Here is a 21,197-nt window from a genome sequence, read left to right as displayed (position 1 = left end):
CTTTAAAAAGTAAATGGAAATGTTAGACTTATTATATTTTCTTTGTGAACCAAACGCCATATAAAACCCCTTCCACACTGCAGCGCTGCTAAAGCTCCGGACTTTTTGCAGTGTTTTTGTAGCGCTTTTCAGGCGCTAGTGAGGCGTTGTTTTTTTTATTTTAAGATAAAAAGTCAAGTTTTGCTGTGCTTTTAAGGTGCTTTCGTAGCACTGCCCAATAATTTCAATAGGCAGGGGCATTTTAAGAGGGCTATTTATAGTGCTCCAAAGCTGCCCCAGAGATGCTGCTTGCAGGACTTTTTTTAATGTTCCACAAGCGCACGGCCCCAGTGTGAAAGTTCTCAGTGCACTGAAAGGGAAGCAGTTTTCATGCGCTTTTTAGAGGCAATTTCTAGCACTAAGGCCTCAGTGTGAAAGGGGTTCTAACAGATGTAACCGAGTAAATAAAACTAACAATATTAAGCATGTATAAAAACATCAGCCGCTTGGAGACACCACCTTGAAAGTTACTTTTTATTAAAGTGGCTGTAAAGACACAAGGTTTTTTACCTTCATGTATTCTATGCATGAAGGTAAAAAACCTCCTGTGTGCAGCAGCCCCCCAATACTTATATGAGCCCCCTCTCGATCCAGCGATGTCCACGAGAGCCTTGTCTCTCCGGGGACTTGCACTGCTGATTGGCTTTCTGTAGTGGTGGGAGCTATTGGCTCATGGTGCTGTCAATCACAGCCAGTGAGCCAATTAGAAGACAGGGCCAAGGCGCGGCTCAGTGTGTGATTGGATACACAGAGCTGTGGTTCAGGAGCACCGGCATGGGACCTGAGAAGAGAAGGATCCGGACTGCTCTGTGCAAAAACCCTTACACAGAGCAGGAAATTTGACATGTTTAATATTTTTAAAAAAGACAAAGTTTTAATGTTTCGGTACCAAAAGAAAACCTACCTGTTTAGGCCTAGAGTACGACCCTTGACAAGGAGATGAGCTCAACTCTTCAGATGGGACAGATGCTGATGGCTGCACACGATACACTCACACAGGATGAACTGCCACCATCATTCTTCAGTACTATTAGCTGCGCTCTTGTGGTTTTCAAAGTATACAATACTCTAGGCAACTCTATGGAAATGCATAAAAACTTTTTAAGTAACATAATGGCCTATTTTCTCACTATATTCATTCATTTCATTTGTTAGAAATTGATTACTTGTGGAAAAATGTATTTTTACATGATTAGAGGATTTCCTCCAGTCTGCTGCTGACCCCCCAACTAGATCAAAAATAATTCCAGTTGGGTTTCATTCAAGGTAAAAGTAAGGATGTTCCGCAAAACAAAAATCTTACTTGTGCATATAGTATGTAGTTACCTCAGTGAACTCACTAATACTACAATGAGTTGGGTAAACTCCCAGTTACCCAACGATCCCCATGGGTACTTTTGTATCTGGTTGCTTGAGAGCTAATAGTAACCCATGGCACCTTGCCCCCCCCCCCATAGCAGCTAAAGGGGGTAGGGATTGGGGGCAGGGTTTTACCACCCCCAAATTCACATGTGAATGAGCCTTAAAAGTGCTATTGCCAAATGCAACTAAGGGCCCATTCCCAAGTGTGGTAAGCAATGCTCCAATGCGCCTCTGAAAAATTATGCAAGCGTGTTTGGCAGGTGGTGAGGAGGCAAAATGTTTACACCAATAATTGCAGTGAAAGGCACGTGATTGCAGCATGGTAGTACGGCAATTATAGGTTTAAATCAGGTTTGAGGAGGCAATATTGGAGGATACTGTGCCCCGCCATGATCTTTGACTTCTCCCATGTTGTTCAGGTAGATCTCCACCTCTCTGAGGTTGCCTACCTCAGCCTTAAAACACTGTAGAATGAAAGGGCAAATGATTGGTAAAATGTGTCAATTTTCCACCTGCCTGGTTTTCAGAAATGTAACTACCTAGCTGAGAGGTAGGTTATATTGACATGCCTGTAACAAATAATTGCCTCAGTTGTTGGTTTTCTTCTTCTAAGTGCTTATTCCAGTTTTCCATTTACCAGCTGTCAGTCTTGGTCTGGTGCTTTGACAGTGGCTGGCGGCCCATCTGTCAGAATCCCAAAAAAATAAAAAATATTCAGCTTTCCACCTCCCCCCCCCCCCCCCCCACACACACACACACACACACACACACACACACACACCGCTAACCTCCTTCTGCACAATTCATTTGATGGCAGCTGAATGTAAACAGATGGTAGTGGGGGAACCATAACCAGACTGCCATTGGCTGTTTCAAATTGTAATAGCCAAAAGCAGGCTTACTATTGCGATCCCTTCCCACTGCCTGCTGTCAATCAGCAGAGGAATACCTGAAGAAGAATGTTCTCCTTCAAATCCTCTCTTTTGCTGATTGACAACAGACAGTGGGCAGGTGCAATAGCCCACTAGCTATTGGCTACTGCAATTTTAAATAGTCAATAGCAACCTGGCTATTGATTCCCCCTGTGTGTGTATATATATATATATGCAGTATATATATTGACACATGGCAGCAGTGCAGCTTGGGCAGGGATATGACACTTAAAGCGGAGTTCCACCCAAAACTGGAAGCTCCACTTATCTGCCTCCCCCCCCTCCTTTGCCACATTTGACACCTTTCGGGGGAGGGGAGCAGGTTCCTGTTTTTGACCTGATGCTTTTCTACATGCGTGTTTTTGATGCATTCCAGGGCGTGTTCGGTGTCTTTTTGATGCATTCCAGTGCATTTTTCCCCCTCTTTTTTTCTTAACCTTAAATAAGGACATGTGTGTTCCAGTGCTTCAGGTGCATTCCAGTGCGTTTTTGATGGGTTTTACAATGTTCCAGTACAGTCCAGTGCATGAAAAATGCAGCATGTTTTAATTTTTTTTTCTGGAACGCACTGGAACTGCAAGCACTGGTGTGAACTATGCCATTGAAAACCATAAAACCTACTTTCCATGCAGAAAAAAAACACACTGGACTACATGTGGTGTGAATTGGCCCTCATAGGCAATGGCGGTGGTGGATGGAAACAATACATTGCCTGGGATGCCAACATCGCTGGATTCCAGGACAGGTAAGTGTCCTAATATTAAAAGTCAGCAGCTACAGTATGTGTACAGTATGTGTAGCTGCTGACTTTTAATTTTGTGCTGGAACTTTAATATCCCAATTCCTTTTAATTAGCGGCTGGAATTACCCTTCGGCAGGTACTAAGTCCAAACAATGGACTGGACTTAGTATAAAAAGAATATACAGTATATATACTATATTGCCAAAAGTATTGGGACGCCTGCCTTTACACGCACATAAACTTTAATGGCATCCCAGTCTATAACAGCTTCAACTCCTCTGGGAAGGCTGTCCACAAAGTTTAGGAGTGTGTCTATGGGAATGTTTGACCATTCTTCCAGAAGAGCATTTGTGAGGTCAGGCACTGATGTTGGATGAGAAGGCCTGGCTCGCAGTCTCCACACGAATTCATCCCAAAGATGTTCTATCGGGTTGAGGTCAGGACTCTGTGCATGCCAGTCAAGTTCCTTCACCCCAAACTCGCTCATCCATGTCTTTATGGACCATGCTTTGTACACTAGACTAAATAATTTGGTAGAGGGGGGATTATGGTGTGGGGTTGTTTTTCAGGGGTTGGCTTGGCCTCCTAGTTCCACTGAAGGGAACACTTGGTATGCTGAAGGCATCAGCATACCAAGACATTTTGGACAATTTCATGCTCCCAACTTTGTGGGAACGGTTTGGGGATGGCCCCTTCCTGTTCCAACATGACTGCACACCATTGCACAAAGCAAGGCTATAAAGCCATGGATGAGCAAGTTTGGTAATAATAGTGTAAAACAAACCATATTAAAATGGGAGTGGGTCTCTTATAAATGTATTCAGAATGTTATCTATGTTATAGTTTGTTTTTTTTCCAAGTCAATATTACAAAAATATCCGAAAAAATATATGTTGAAATGTCTTTATTAAACGTTAAACATTTTCAGAAAAACATATTTAAAAAATATATTTTCTAATATATATCTTTGGAAAATACATTTAAATTATATTTTGGAATGCATTTACAAATATATGTAAAAATATATGTTGAAATTACTTTTTTATGTGTTAAAAAAATCTGAAGAATATATTTTAAAAATATATTTTCCAATATATGTCTTTGGAAAATACATTTAAATTATATTTTTGGAATGCATTTACAAGTATACTTAAAAATATATGTTTAAATGCATTTTTTTTAGATGTTCAAAAATATCTGGAAAATATATTTAAAAAAATATATTTTCAAATATATGTCTTTGGAAAATATATTTAATTTACATTTTTGGACTACATGTAAAAATATATTAGCGTAGGCCAATATATTATAAATATATTTAAAATATATTTTTTTAAATAAATATATTGGAAATATATTTTTCTTCCATATGGGTGACCAAAGACACATACACCAGTAATCCACTAAAGATAATAAAAGAATTCTGCAAATGACTATTCGATCTATACAAAACCCCCCACACCTCTAGCCAATCCCACATAACCGATCATCTTTCAACTATCCGCTTGCCTACCTTCTCTTCCGTTCATAAAGAATCGCTGGAGAAACCCATCACGGACGAGGAAATCCAACAAGCCATAAAATCAGTGAAACCACACAAACGCCTGGGCCCTGATGGCTTTTCAACAACTTATTATAAAAGGTTTGCAGACCTTCTCATCCCTCCACAAGTGGAGGCACTTGTCTCCTTACTCCTGGGCCATTCCCTTCACACAGAATCCCTCACAGACTCGATCTCAATGATACTCAATGATACTCAATGATACTCAAGTCTAACACAGATGACACCGCCTGGTCCAACTATAGGCCAATCTCAATACTCAACCTAGATATCAAACTTTTAGCTAAAGTCCTATCCTCACGCCTCAATCCCATCATCGGTTCGCTAGTTCACAATTATCAAGCAGGATTCATTCCCTCTCGCCAAGCAGGGGACAATGTCAGAAGAGCCACACTCCTTGCCCATATGACCCGCACTCGCCGTATATCATCCAGCTTCATCTCCCTAGACATTTGAAAGGCATTTGACCCCCTGTCTTGGTCATACCTCACTTCTGTCCTTCAATTATGGGGATTTGGTTCTCACTTTCTACAATGGGTTTCGGCCCTTTATCAAAACCCGAAAGCTTTCGTCAGCTACTCGGGCTTCCAATCTGAGCTCTTCTTCATAGAAAAAGGTACTCGACAGGGATGCTCTCTCTCCCCGCTCCTCTTCGCCCTAGCCATTGAACTGGCAATTCTGATTCAATCCAACCCTAATATTCAAGGACTAGATCTAAGAGGACTCCACCACAAATTATGCCTATTTGCGGATGACGTCCTCATATTTTTAACCTCACCCTTGATCGCCCCTAACCTACTAGAGACACTGTCTCGAATTAGGTAAGGCGTCTGGATAGACCACCAATCCCCAAAAATCGACTGCGTTAAATATCTCCTTACCCCCTAGCTACATGACCCAACTGAGGGCAATCCTCCCGTTCCCATGGGCAACGTCTTCCATCTCGAATCTAGTTGTCAAATATACGGCTAACCCAGCTGATCTTTATGCCGCCAACTACCCTCCATTGCTAACCCACCTTACCAATCTCATGTCCAAGTGGGCCCCCCTACCCCTGGCATGGATGGGCAGAATCACAGTAGTTAAAATGTCGATACACCCCAAAATTCTTTTCATCTTCAGGGTGTTACCCATACAAATCCCGTCCTTTTACTTACGCATTCTTCAACGCAGAACCTTGAACAACATCTGGAATAAAACCAAGCCTCATATACCTAATTCAACTCTATACATTCCCCGAATTAGAGGCTGTCTTAGCGTACCCGACTTCACGAAATACTATTATGCAGCACAACTCGCACAACTCCCCAAATACCATGCCACTAAGGAAATACCACAATGGGTAGCAATTGAATCGGTGGAGAGTGACCCTCTCTCCACAGCTAAACTTCTATGGATAGCCCCACCACAACGCCATTCCATCACTAACCCTATAACTAGACACAGTCTAGTCATCTGGGATAGACTTAAAACCCGTTTTGGCCTCCAATCCCCTCATAATCCATTCCTTTCCTTCCTCGGCAACCCATCCTTCTACCCGGCCTGGACTGAACTAACCTCCTTGGTCAAATGCAGGACTAATCAGAGCCCACCACTTTTTTAGCTCACAAACCTTTACCCCTTTCCCAACGCTTCGCGAAACACATAATCTACCCCCAGAAGAAATATTTAGATACATCCAAATCAAACACTTTTTCTCTCAAAATATACGCCCTGGCCCCCACCCAAACCACCCTGAACTTCACACCCTTTGAGAAAGCCTGCAATCCTGACCCCCATAGACGAGGACTTATCTCTGACCTATATGCTTAACTACAAGCATACCCAACCACAGCCCCACTGACCTATGTTGGGAAATAGGAGAGAGACCTTGACCTCACTCTTGACAGGGCTGAATAGTCGCAAATTTGCCAGGATACTAAAACAGCTTCTCCGAACATTGTCGCTCTTGAGACTAACTACCAAGTACTCACTAGATGGTTTTTGGTCCCCGCCAGGATATCCAAATTCCTCCCCAATCACTCCTCTAACTGCCTCTGAGGCTGCGATTCACCAGGTACCCATTTACATATGTGGTGGGAATGCCCCATAATTCATACCTTCTGAACAGAGGTATTCAAGGTCCTTTCAACCTTGTTTGATTCACCGATGTCACCTGAACCAGCAATTGCACTCCTAAACAGCAAACCACAGGCTTTGACATACCGCCAGTTTGTTTAAAATCTTACTCTTTGTCACAACTGCAGCTAAACAAACCATACCAAAAGCATGGAAATCCTCCACACTATGTATTTTAACCATGAAACATAGAATCACACAAGCCATGATCCACGCCAAAACAGAACCAACTATACTGGACAAAGTAACCAATTAGGAAAAACTTTGGAGACCATGGACCACCCACTTCTTAACTCCTGAAATAGATGACTCCTTTATACTTCCCTAGAAGTACTCATACACCACCCACAAGACGTGTGCATGGTTATTGGGATGCGGATAACGAGATCCTCACTAGGGAACCTCACTCCACCCCCCTTTATCCCCTCCTGTGACCCCTTTAACCCCTAATCCTTTTTTTTCTTCTCCCCGTATAGCTGGCTTCCTGCTAATCCTGCTCCTCCAATACGACCTGAGCCAGAAGGTCTGTGAAACCTATAACCCCGAGACCCAAACAACACGAAGTGCAAAATTCCTTTCTACTACCCTTTCCCCCTCCGTCTTCCAAACCCAGTGGGTTGGATGATGAGATATATCCACCCACAGTCTCCCCCCCCTTGGAATATAACCTTAAGGGCAAGACTATACCGCACCCCACCTACCCTAAATGGAAGGCCTTTTTGGAACGATATACCGAGGATGCCCTCAGGACCAATTCACTCAATGTTTATTACCATGTGACCCCCTCCCATGGTCCTATACTAATCTTCTAAGTGGACGACCTGTTTACTGTTAGTAATAAGTACCCTAACTATATCGTTCTCCTTCCCTGTAGATCTTATATAATCCTGTTTTTATGTATTGACCGCTATTGTTTATTGTCTATTTACCATAAAATGTACTACTTTTACAATGTACTGTACTGAACTGTTCTATCAATAAAATATTTGAACAAGAGAAGAAAAGTTAAAGACTTGGGACTGAACTATATACACTTTCTGTATATACACCTTCTGGTGAGTCATCCATCTCTTCCTGGCTTTCTGCCAACCCAGAATCAAAACAGACAGGCTTGGCTACCAGTCAAGCCTGGTTAAACTTACAAAAAGCTATCTGTACACACCTAGCACAACTAGAGGGTGCTACATATAAATGGAAAAGAATGAGGAGGTTTCAAATGGAAAAAAAAAACCTTTTCAGCTCAGGTTACACCCTTTCTGGAATACAACATGCTCCCTAGTTGGCTTGTACTCCTTTTTGAAATATACACATTTTTCTTTTTTTTCGGTAGGTTTTATTACTGTCTGGCCCACATTAGAGACCTTTTTTGTCACTCTCTATGCCAGGTGGAGCCCGTCATTTAAAGTGGTTCTAAAGGCAGAAGGTTTTTTTCTTATCTTAATGCCTTCTGAGCATTTTAATGCTCTCCCTTCTGATTGGCTGAGACACAGCAGTGGGTTCCATTGGCTCCCGCTGCTGTCAATCAAAGTCAGTGAGCCAATAAGGAGAGATGGGGGGCGGGCCAAGCCGCTGCTCCGTGTCTGAATGGAAATGGATACACAGAGCAGCGGCTTGGTTTAGGTGCCCCCATAGAAAGCTGCTTGCTATGGGGGCAGGAGGGAGGGGCAAGGAGCCCCGGTGAGGGGCCCGAGAAGAGGAGGATCTGGGCTGCTCTGTGCATAACCACAGTACAGAGCATGTAAGTGTTTTAAGCAAAAAAGAAACAAACCTTTAGTATCACTTTAAGCTGGCCATACATATAAAAAAAAAATGTCTATTCGGTATGCAGGCAGGTTCCTCCATCCACTAGCTACAGCTATTGTATTTTGTCAAGTGTCAGCCCCCAGCCATTACCCCCGACCCCCGCTGTGAAATTACTCAAACAATGGCCGCAGCCAACTGGACAATTTTCTGATCAGCTCCTTTGATTTTTCGACTACCAGATGTCTTGCAGGGAGTGGCCAAAGGGGAACCCACAAAACGAATTGACTTGAATTTGCTCCATGTGCTCCTATACCCTATAAGACAGCAATACTAATGCTTTCTGCTTCCCTCACTTCCTATTTTAAAGTGGTTGCAAGTCTCTGAAATGAAAAAAGAACAAAGCATATGCTGCTATAATGTGTACTTGCTTTAATCCAAAGTACCTATTATGATTTCTCTCAGCTCTCTCATTCATGGGCTATCTGCATGAGTCACTCCTGAGTCCTGACAGTCTATGCTGAAACAGAACAATCCTGGAAAACGGCTCTACCCCCCACCTATAGCACACAACAGGTGATTGACAGCCTCAGCTGTGCATGTTTCCTTATAAGGTTGTGTGGAGAGGGTTGTGTCCATTCCCTCCATACAAGTCTCAGATTACACTCAGCTCCATGCTCTATGCTATGCAATATGCAACGTTGATTCCAGCCCTTGCCTTCTGGAGCTCAGAAATGCTGTGTAAAATGTATGATTTAGGCTGTTGAGAAGAGAGGGCAGCAGATAAACAGGTACAACGTATGTATAAGAATTTGTTTAATCTCTGTGTATCACCTAAGCCTAGTCATTTCACTGGGTATACTGTATGTAAGGGTTTACAACCACTTTAAGTGGTATCAGTTACAATCTTCTCTCAACATGGCTCCACCCCAGCCTCAAACAGGAAACACTATTTAACCCCACGTACTGCAAGCCAGCCTTGCCTGAGCAACGGTTGTGTTTAGGCTTATGTGTGGCGTCCTGCTGTATGTTTATCTCTGTCTTCCGTGTACCGACCTTGGCGTGTCCTTCTGACCATTTCTGTTTGCTAGTTGCCCTGACCTTGGTGTGCCTTCCTGACCATCCCTGTCTGCTAGTTGCCCCGACCTTTTTTTTATATTCCTGACTATCCTGTGTTTAACTGCTGCTTCTGCTCTGTCCACCAGAGCCAGTCCATGAGCATGAGCTGAGGGACCCAGGGGCCACGACCTAGAGTCAGCTGCAGCCAAATCCATCCTCACCACAGAGGCTCTGGTGAAAACCTGCTGGCTCTTAGATTCCGCACCCTGGAGAATCTTACGCTCTAGCTCCCTATTTGGTCTGTGTCGGTGTTCAGGTGGAGCTGCTTTCCTGAACCACCCAGAGCCCCATCCGCAGCAGTCAGCCGAAGGGTCCACAACTTTAGCGATGCACTCCTAACCCCAGTGGTGTGCATCTGTCACCAGGAAGCAGATGACCTGACAGTTTGCTCGGGCCATGGACCCAGCTGATGTGCCACTACCCGCGGATGATCAGCTGCAGGGCATAGTCCACAGACTCGAGACCCAGAAATCTAATCAGACCCAGGTGATGCGATTCCTTCAGGATTTGGCCTCACGCTTTGAACAGCTTCAGGTCTCCTTAGGACCCTCAGGTTCAACAAACTCAATCGCAATCTGCTGCCGTACCTATTCCAGTCAGTCACAGCCACAAATCCTTTGCATTTACCAGCTCCGTCTCAATACTCTGGGGACTCCAAGGCCTGCAGGGGGTTCCTTAGCCAGTGCGCTATCCATTTTGAATGCCAGCCCCAAAACTTCCCATCTGATCGGGAAAAAGGTAGCCTATATTATTTCCCTCCTGTCTGGCAAGGCTTTAGCCTGGGCTGCCCCTCTGTGGGAGAAGAATGATCCAGTGGTTTCTAGTGTCTAATTTCTTGAAACTCTTTCAGATTTTCTTCGCGGAACCGGGTCGTGTCTCTTCAGCGGCCAGCACCCTTTTACGTCTCCACCAAGAGACTGCTTCTGTGGGACAGTATGCTCTTCATTTTAGTATACTAACTGTTGAGCTGAGCTGGAATAATAAAGATCTTAGTTGCAACATTTTTACATGGCCTCTCTGACAGAGTGAAGGACGAATTAGCGGGAAGAACCAACCATGATCTAGACAATGTCATCTCCTTGTGTAACCAGATCAATATTTGCTTTCGGAGAGGTCCCTAGAAAAAAAAACACCAGCACTCCTTGGTCCTTAGTCAGCCTGAGCTCCCCTTCCTTCGACCCATGGAGCATCCCCTGCCAGCTGAAGAACCTATGCTGCTGAGCTGGACCAGGCTATCTCCAGAGGAACGTTCTAGGTGCAGAACTCTGGGCCTGTGTCTATTGTGGGGGTAAAGGTAATTTTCATGACTCCTGCTCACTTTATCCGGGAAACGCTAGGGTCTAATACATCTGGAAGGTGGAGTATTAGACCCAGAAATATCACCTTCTCGTCTACTTCTTTCTGTGTTCCTTCACATTGGTGCTTCCTCTCATTCGGTCTTGGCATATCTGGGTTGCGGAGCTGCTGGCAATTTCATGGACTGGAACACTGCATCTTCCATAGAACTTACCCTTTTGTCCCTCACGACTCCACTGGTGGTCTTGGCGATCAATGGCACTGTTCTTCCAGGGGGCCCTATCCTCTTCAAGACCCTCCCTGTTAAGATGTCAATAGGGATGCTCCACCAGGAGTGGATATCCTTCCTTATCCTACCTACGCCCTCAACCCCTATCGTATTGGGCCTTCCTTGATTACAGCTCCATTCTCCACACATTGACTGGACTTCTGGGCAGATCCTGGCTTGGGGTTCCTCCTGTTTCTCTTCCTGCCTACTGAAGGTTGCCCCAAAGAAGAGACTTCCTGTTGCCACCACATCTGTATTTTCTGCTCTTCCTGCTGCATATAGCGATCTCTGGGATGTGTTCTGCAAAAAATCAGCTGAAGTGCTTCCTCCTCATAGGTCCTTTGACTGTGCTATTGACCTTGTTTCCGGAGCAGCTCTGCCCAGGGGTCGTACCTACTAGACATGTGCGGTTCGTTTCGTACAAATCGAAAATTCGTACGAATTTCCAAAAGTTCGTTCATTCAGAAGCATCTGAAATACGAATTTCTATGCTTCGGAATTGTACACGAAATACGAAATTTCGTTGACGAATTTCGGATCCAAATTCCGTTACAACGGAAACGTGACTGGTGTTTTGTTGACCAATCAGAGGTTTTCTTCTGCTGCTGAGTGAGGGTTGGGAAAATTACCTTTTTTAATATGGGAGTGGGAGACTGGTACTGGTAGTCGATGGGAGATTCAGAATCGGACAAAATAAGAATGTTCGTTAATATCGTTTTAATATTGTCATAATAATTACGATTATTCGTTATGATGAAGTTAAAAACCCAGGAAGTCAGCACAGCACAGAGATGGTGGGAGCTCCTCATAATGAGCACAGCAGGGGTATAGCCCCAGGAGGAAGTCAACACGGCACAGGGATGGTGGGAGCCCCTCAAAATGAGCACAGCACAGGGATGGTGGGAGCCCCTCATAATGAGCACAGCAGGGGTACAGCCCCAGGAGGAAGTCAGCACAGCACAGGGATTATGGGAGCCCCTCATAATGAGCACTCCAGGGGTACGGCCCCAGGAGGAAGTCAGCACAGGGATGGTGGGAGCCCCTCATAATGAGCACAGCACAAGAATGGTGGGAGCCCCTCATAGTGAGCACAGCAGGGGTACAAACCCAGGAATTCAGCACAGCACAGGGATGGAGGGAGCCCCTCATAATGAGCACAGCAGGGGTACAGCCCCAGGAGAAAGTCAGCACAGCACAGGGATGGTGGGGGCCCCTCATAATGAGCACAGCAGGGGTACAAACCCAGGAGGAAGTCAGCACAGCACAGGGATGGTGGGAGCTCCTCAAAATGAGCACAGCACAGGGATGGTGGGAGCCCTCATAATGAGCACAGCAGGGGTACAGCCCCAGGAGGAAGTCAGTACAGCACAGGGATGGTGGGAGCCCCTCATAATGAGTACAGCAGGGGTACAGCCCCAGGAGGAAGTCAGCACAGCACAGGGATGGTGGGGGCCCCTCATAATGAACTTAATGAGTCGACGACTGCCATATTGAGAAAGGTATTTTTTGCTTTTTAAATTCATCATAACGAACATTCATAATCGTTACGAAAATTCGTATTTCGTACAAATCCAAATTGTATTTTGAACACGAATTACGAAATACGAATTAACGGCTAATACGAAACGGAACGAAACTAAACAAATTTATTGACGGCGCACATGTCTAGTACCAACCCCCTGTCCATCCCAGAGACCCAGGCCATGTCAGAGTATGTCGCTGAGTAAGGATTCATCTGGAAATCTTCATCAGCTGCAACAACAGGGTTCTTTTTCGTTGCCAAAAAAGATGGTACTTTAACCACTTCAGCCCTGGAAGGATTTACCCCCTTCCTGACCAGAGCACTTTTTGCGATTCAGCACTGCGTCAATTTAACTGACAATTGCGCGGTCGTGCGACACAGCACCAAAACAAAATTGACATCCTTTTTTCCCCACAAATAGAGCTTTCTTTTGGTGGTATGTGATCACCTCTGTGTTTTTTTTTTTTTAAAAAAGAGCGACAATTTTGAAAAAAAGCAATATTTTTTACTTTTTGCTATAATAAATATCCCCCAAAATATATAAAAAAAGAATGTTTTCCTCAGTTTAGGCCGATATGTATTCTTCTACATATTTTTGGTAGAAAAAAATGCAATAGGTGTATATTGATTGGTTTGCGTAAAAGTTATAGCGTCTACAAAATAGGGGATAGATTTATGGCATTTTTATTATTAATTTTTCGTTATTAGTAATGGCGGCGATATGCGATTTTTATCATGACTGTGACATTATGGTGTACACATTGGACACTTTTGACACTATTTTGGGACCATTTATACAGCGATACAGCGATCAGTGCTATAAAAATGCATTGATTACTGTGTAAATGACACTGGCAGGGAAGGGGTTAAACTCTAGGGGGCGATCAAGGGGTTAAGGGTGTGCTAGGGAGTGATTCTAACTGTGGTGGGGATGGGCTACCACTGACATGACAGCGATCACTGCTCTCGATGACAGGGAGCAGTAGATCCCTGTCATGTCACTAGGCAGAACGGGGAAATGCCTTGTTTACATCCCCCCGTTCTGCCACTCTGTGACACGATCGCGAGACATCGGTGGACATCAGGTCCCCGGGACCCACGGGCACACTGCCCACTAGCCCCGCAAATTAAAGGGGACGTACAGGTACGCTGCCATTGTGCCGACGTATATCGGCATGCAACGGTCAAGTGGTTAAGAACCTGCATTGACTATCGAGGCTTAAATTCAGTGACGATCAAAAATCGATACCCCTTACCCTTAAGATCTGAAATATTTGACAGATTAAAAGGTGCCTCCATTTTTACTAAGTTGGATCTCAGGGGTGCATACAATCTTATCTGAATCGGGAAGGGGACGAATGAAAAACTGCGTTTACACTAGAGAAGGGCATTATGAATACTTGGTTATGCCCTTTGGTCTGTGTAATGCCCCAGCTGTGTTCCAAAACTTTGTCAACAAAATCTTCAGGGATCTGCTTTATCAATTTGTTGTCATCTATCTGGATGACATTCTAATCTTTTTTGGAAAATCTGCTTGTTCACAGAAACCATGTCCGGATAGTACTTCAGCGCCTTAGAGAAAATAATCTGTATGCCAAGCTGGAGAAATGTTCTTTTGAATGTTCTGAGGTCCTATTTCTGGGATGCTTTCTCTCTAGTTTGGGTCTTTGTATGGATCCTGGAAGCCTCGAGCCCTCACAGCGCTTTCTTGGGTTCACTAATTATTACAGGCATTTCAGTAGGAATTACTCTTCCTTTGCTGCGCCTATTATCGCCTTGACCAAGAAGGGTGCGAATGCCAAGGAGTGGCCTCCTGAAGCTGTCTCTGCGTTTCATGATTTGAAACAAGCGTTTGTTTCTGGACCTTTGTTGAGGCAACCTGACCCTGGGGATCCATTTTTTATTGAGTGGACGCTTCTTCGACTGGGACAGGAGCTGTGCTTCTTCAATCCTTTGAGGAAAAATGGCAACCATATGCGTTTTTCTTCAAAAAAATTCTCAGGCAGAGAAAAATTACATTATTGGTGATCGGGAACTTCTTGTGATTAAATTGGCATTGGAGGAGTGGTATCATCTCTTGGAGGCTTCTCTGCATTTCATAACAATTTTCACTGACCATAAAAATCTGCAGTACCTACAGAATGCCAAATGACTGAATCCTAGACAGGTCAGGTGGAGTCATTTCTTTTCTCATTTTAACTTCACTATTACGTACAAACTTGGTTCCTGCAGCAGTTGGGCTGATACACTCTCTAGGTCATTTGACATTCAGGATGAGGAGCCCACCTCTTACCCATTCTACCACCCTTGAGTCAAAAATTCCTTCTGGCAAGACCTTCATCCCCACTGAGCTAAGAGCTAATATCCTTCATTGGAGATATGATTCCAAGGTGTCAGGTCATGCTGGGTTCCTCCAATCCTTCCACCTCATCTCTGTTCAGATTTCAAAGACTACGTTAAGGCTTGTCGCGTCTGTGCCCAGACTAAAACCTCCACGTAAGCTCCTGCTGGTCGTCATGTCCTTGCCCATTCCCGAGGAGCCCTGGTCTCACATTGCCATGGACTTTATCACCAATCCTCGTCTGAGAATAATACGGTAATTTGGGTGGTAATCGTTCGGTTCTCCAAGATGGCTCATTTTGTTCCTCTTCCTGGTCTCCCTTCTGCTCCTGCTTTGGTTCCCATTTTTGTTCGAGAAATCTTCTGCCTCCATGGGGTTACTTCCCATATTGTTTCTGACAGGGGTGTTCAGTTCACATCTCATTTTTGGAGATCCTTTTGCAAATCCCTCAATATTATTTTGGACTTTTCCTCTTCTTACCATCCTCAATCCAATGGACAGACTGAGAGGGTTAATCAGAAGTTAGAGGTCTTTCTCCGCACTTTAGTCTCCGTTCATCATGATGATTGGTCCTCTCTACTCTCGTGGGCAGAATTCTCTCACAATAATCATGTTAACATCAGTTCTCAGAAGATACCCTTTCTCACAGTTTATGTAAGACAACCTCAGCTCCTTCTTCCTATGACCTGTTCTCCGAATATTCCAGCTTTGGCTAAGGTTCAACAATCATTCAATTATTATTACTATTTGGGGTGATGTTCTTGATTACCTCTGGGCAGCTTCTGATAAATTCAAAGGTTTTGCCGACAGTCGCAGGTGTAAGCTGCCTTCTTTACAGCCTGGAGACAAAGTCTAGCTTTCCACCAGGAACACCAAGCTCTGGGTCCCTTCTCTGAAATTTGCCCCAAGATCCATTGGCCTGTACACTATAATTTCTAAGTTAAATCCGGTTTGTTTTAAACTTCAGATCCCTAAAAGCCTTAAGATCTCAAACTCCTTTCAAACTTCCCTTCTGAAGCCTTTAGTCCTCAATAAGTTCTCTGGTCCTTTCCCTACCTCGGTTCCGGTCTTTGATAATCAGGAGTACGAGGTTAGTCAAATTCTAGATTCCCGGCTCTGTAAAGGCTTTCTTCAGTACCTCGTGCATTGGAAAGGTTTTGGTCCTGAGGAGAGGTCTTGGATCTCTGCATCTGATGTCTTTGCACCTCATCCTTTTAAGAAGTTTCATTGGAGGTTCCACTCCAAGGCTGGGCCCAAGCGAGGGAGGGGGAGGCCTCATAAGTGGGGGGTACTGTCACGAATCTGCAGTAATGTTTCATGTCCTGTCTGTCTGTTTACCTCTCTGGTCTGTGTATCAGCTTAGGGGCCGTGCTCTCACACCTGTGTGTTTAGGTAATCTTCTCTCAGCATGGCTCCACCCCAGCCTCTAACAGGAAACACTATTTAACCCCATGCACTGCAAGCCAGCCTTGCCCAAACAACGGTTGTGTTTAGGCTTTTGCCCCGACCTTGGCTTGTTCTCCTGACTATCCTGTTTTTAACCCTGAACTCAGAACCTTCGCTCAGTCTACCAGAGTCAGTCCATGAGCATGAGCTGAGGGACCCCGGACCTGGAATCAGCTGCAGCCAAATCCATCCTCACTACCAGAGGCTTTGGTGAAAACCTGCTGGCTCTTAGTTTCCATGCCCTAGGGAATCTTATGCTCTAGCTCTCTGTTTGGTCCATGTCGGTGTTCAGCTGCTTTCCTGAACCACCCAGAGCTCCATCCGCAGCAGTCAGACGAAGGGTCCACAACCTTAGCGGTGCGCTCCTAACCCCAGCGGTGTACATCTGTCACCTGGCCTCAGGTGACCTGACATGTCCCCTGTAGTAGTTGCCAATATTTATTAGAAACATTTGGTTTTTAAGGTGATACTGGGTAGGCCTCCCAATCAATATAAACTCTGTGGGTAATGTCTAGGCATGCCCTCAATCCTTGTAGATACTGTCTTTGGCAGTTGCAGTGGCCTTTTATGCACCATTTGCACAAGCTCTTCATAATTCTGCATGTTAAAATGACAGCAGATTCCAATTTATTTAATTTTCAATCATTTTCAGTTGTACACTGTGGATTATAGCACTGAAACTGCATTTAACCTGCTTTGCATTTTCTGGCCACAGCAGGTTCTATTTGAGATGCGTTTGCATTATTGCTGATAATATATCCTTTTAGTAAATCTTCTTAGCCTATTTATTACATGTATTGCCTCACAGTTCTTTCATAATATACTGAGGCCAACATAGCCATCACAGATTATGTGGGAGTGTTTACTTAAACTTAGTTTTACTCATTGTTTGAACTTTGTAAGCATCTTATGAACAGGAAGTTATTCAGACAGTACTCAGGAAGTGCAAAAAGGAAAATGCTTTCCCAGTGGAGTTTAAAACAATTAGCAACTTGTACTGAGAGCATCTCCTTAAAGTAGTCAGTGTCAAGTAATTTATTTATAGTGTATACTGTCTATATGAAAAAAATACTTTATTTTAACTGACAGATAGACATGTGTGGTTTGTTTCATTATGAAATAAAATTTGTACAAAAAGTTAATTGTTTGGAGATTTGAATGTATCCTAATCTCCAAATAGCATTAATAACTAATTTCAACAAATCTGAAATAAATCATATTGAAACAATGAAACTCATTTGTTTCATTTGGATGTTTGAAGCATCCGATATAAGGAATGATCCAAGTTTATTTGTGAATACCTTGTAAAGGAGTAAGCGACCAGCGGCATTCATTATGGTGGACACTGAATTTACTCCAGGGGATTTGCCCTTGTTTCTTTGTGGGGTTATTAATGGACTTATCAAAAACTGTCTACTGGGGGGGCATAGTGACTGAGCTCCAAGATGGACGCTTAGCAAAAGAGCTCCGCTCGTCCGCTGGAGAAAGTCCGCCGCCATCTGAGCCCACCAGCACCATCCACGACCCTACACACTGCCACCATCTTGGCATTGCCCAGCTGAACAGAACAAGGATGCCAAGGCACAGAAAAAACCCACAGCAGCCACACAAACTGTCCAGCTATTTTGCCACAGCCACGCGTGGGCTACAACAAAATGGCGGTGGCACTCGGGAACAACGGCCTGATCACAGGGCCGGAGAGCACAATAGCAGCCACAGAATGCCATCCACATTCCACACGGCCAAACTGCACAGCTAGTCCAGCTCTGGGACATCCAGCCCCTCTACAAGAAGTCCAGTCAAGTCCAAGCCGCGGAGGGACTCTCCAACCAGGCCACAGGCCGACACAGACATGGAGGTAAGCGGCCCCAACATACTACCACAGCCCAAGACCCACATGAAGGTGACCCTATAGCTGACTTCCCCACAGCAGAAAGGGCCATATCTGACACAATGCTGAAGGAAATGCTGCTGTCCTTACAGTCCTCACCGCAAGCTGACATGGTCAGGGGGATAAATAAGTGCCAGAGGGAGGTCCAAGCCATAGGCCACAGGTTGGATCATGTTGAAAGCAAGATGGAGGAATACACATCTTCATACAACATGATGGTGGAGGCCCACACAGCACAGGGGGAAGATATATCATGGATGAAAGACAAAATTGCAGACCTCGAGGCTAGATCCAGAAGGAACAACCTCAAACTGCGGGGCATCCCAGAGTCTGTTCCCCCTAACCAACTTCTGCAATATACCCACACCTTGTTCTCCACACTAGTGCTAGAAGTGACATCACAAGACCTCATTGTGGACAGGATCCATAGGGTCCCCAAACCATCCTTCCTCCCCGATGAAACCCCCAGAGATATACTGTTGAGAGTCCATTACTACCACATAAAGGAACAAATACTACGTCACGTAAACCAGAAAAAATCCCTCAGTGATATGCCAATATAAGGTTACTCCCTGACCTCTCCAGACACACTCTACAACAACGCCACAACCTGATGACAATCACTAAAGCACTCAGGAATCAGAAAATTCTCCATAAATGGAAATATCCAGCAACACTCTCTATCACCCACAATGGGGTCACCCTTACGGTCTCAAACTTGGAGGAAGGGATCATAGCCCTACGGAAATGGGATATAGTCCCTGACCAGGTCGCACAATATTCACCTCCAGTAGGTCCACAATCACTACAATCACTACAAACTGAATGGCCAGTAGTATCTCACAAGCGATCCCAAAAGAAAAACGCTGGTGGAAGCTCATGAAGATGATCCACGACTATACACAAATATCTCCGGGAACAGGAGATAATAGTTTATTTCTCCTCTTTCCCTACAAAGCACCAGTAGCAGCTACATCTGCACACAGATCAGTTACTAGATCCATTTCTTATAATACCCATGTTGACTTTTCATGTTTTTTTTGTTCCTTTTGTTGTTTATTCGATATACACTGCCATATCCGAAGCAACCTCTACTCATTTACTGAAGAAAACAAGCATCAGATGCCCTCTTCACATCGCACCGAAGCAGTCCAGCGCAATCTCTGCAGTGAGAACCTACACCACACTAAGATACAGCAAGATGCACCTCCCCTGCAATGATGATTACCTGCCTCTCAATTAACGCCTGGGGTCTAAATCACCTCACAAAATGATTTTCCCTGTGGAAGGAAGCATGCAAACAAAAGGCAGACATCCTCTGCGTACAGGAAACCCACTTCCAACTAAACAAAATCCTGAACTGCTCCCACAAGGACTACCCGTATATACTCCTGGCCTGCACACCCAACCGAAAAAAGGGAGGTGTCCTGCTAGCCATAAAAAACTCTCTCTCCTTCCAACCCAAGGAGACATTTCTTGACGAAGGGGGAAGATACATAATTGCTACTGGAGACATCAACTCCAGAACTAATCATAATGACACTACCAAACAGTAAATCACCGGGACCTGATGGCTTCTCGAACGAATACTTCAAAATGTTTAAAACTATACTATCGCCACACATGCAAATAGTCTTTAACAAAGCCGCTGATTCTGCATCCTTTCCCCAAGAGATGCTGAGAGCACATATAGTAACCCTACCCAAACCAGGAAAAGATCCCAACAAACCGGCTAACTTTAGACCTATATCCCTTCTCAACTCAGACATCAAAGTATATGCAAAACTACTAGCCAAAAGATTAACGAATATCATTCCCTCAATCATTCAACGCGACCAGATGGGTTTTGTGAAGGGGAGACAAACCTCAGATGCAACTAGAAGAATTGTTAATGTGATACACCATGCTGAAAAAACTTGAACGCCTTCTCTGCTGCTGTCTATTTACGCAGAGAAGGTGTTCGACAGGATCCACTGGACCTACATGGAAATGGTTTTATCCACGTTTGGTTTCAAGGGTTCCATACTGACGGCTATTCTGGCCTTTTTTTCATGCCCATCTGCACAGGTATACTCAGCTGGCTTCCTATCAACACCCTTCAACATTTCAAATGGGACCAGGCAGGGGAGCCCCCTGTCACCGATCATTTTTAACCTAATGATAGAACCTCTAGCCGAGGCACTCAGAATACACCCCTTGATTACGGGTTTCCAGTTCGGCTCTAGCATACACACCATAAACTTATTTGCGGACGATAACATCCTGCTCCTGACTAACCCGCTTACATCCCTAAAACAGGCCCACAAAATCCTAATGGTCTTAGGCGATATCTCGTATTACAAAGTTAACTTCACTAAGTCCTTGATTTTAGACGTAGGAGTTCCGCCTCCCATACGGGACATACTACAAAAACATTTACCTTATATGTGGAGCAAGGGAGGTATTAGTAATTATACTGACGAATACATCATCCACACTAGTTGAAGCTAATATGATCCCGCTAACAGCCAAGCTGGAAAACCAACTCAAGGATATGTCAAAATAAAGAAATATCCTGGCTAGGTAAAATAACAGCTTACAAAATGCTGATCTTACCACAAATTTTATATGTATTCCGCACCCTGCCAATTAACATACCGCACCACTATCTCAAAGTCCTATCAAATCTAAGCTGGAGATACATATGGGGCAGGAAAAAATCTTGATGCTTCCACAATAACCTCACATCTCACAGGAAAGCAGGAGGGGCAGGACTAGTGGACCTATACGACTACCTATGGGCAGTACAATTGGACCATATCAAATACTGGTTACACAAGA

The sequence above is a fragment of the Aquarana catesbeiana genome, linkage group LG08 (genome assembly GCF_042186555.1).
Source record: "Aquarana catesbeiana isolate 2022-GZ linkage group LG08, ASM4218655v1, whole genome shotgun sequence".
Taxonomy (NCBI): Eukaryota; Metazoa; Chordata; class Amphibia; order Anura; family Ranidae; genus Aquarana; species Aquarana catesbeiana.
The sequence above is the reverse complement of the archived record's forward strand: the minus strand, read 5'-3'. Positions refer to the sequence as shown.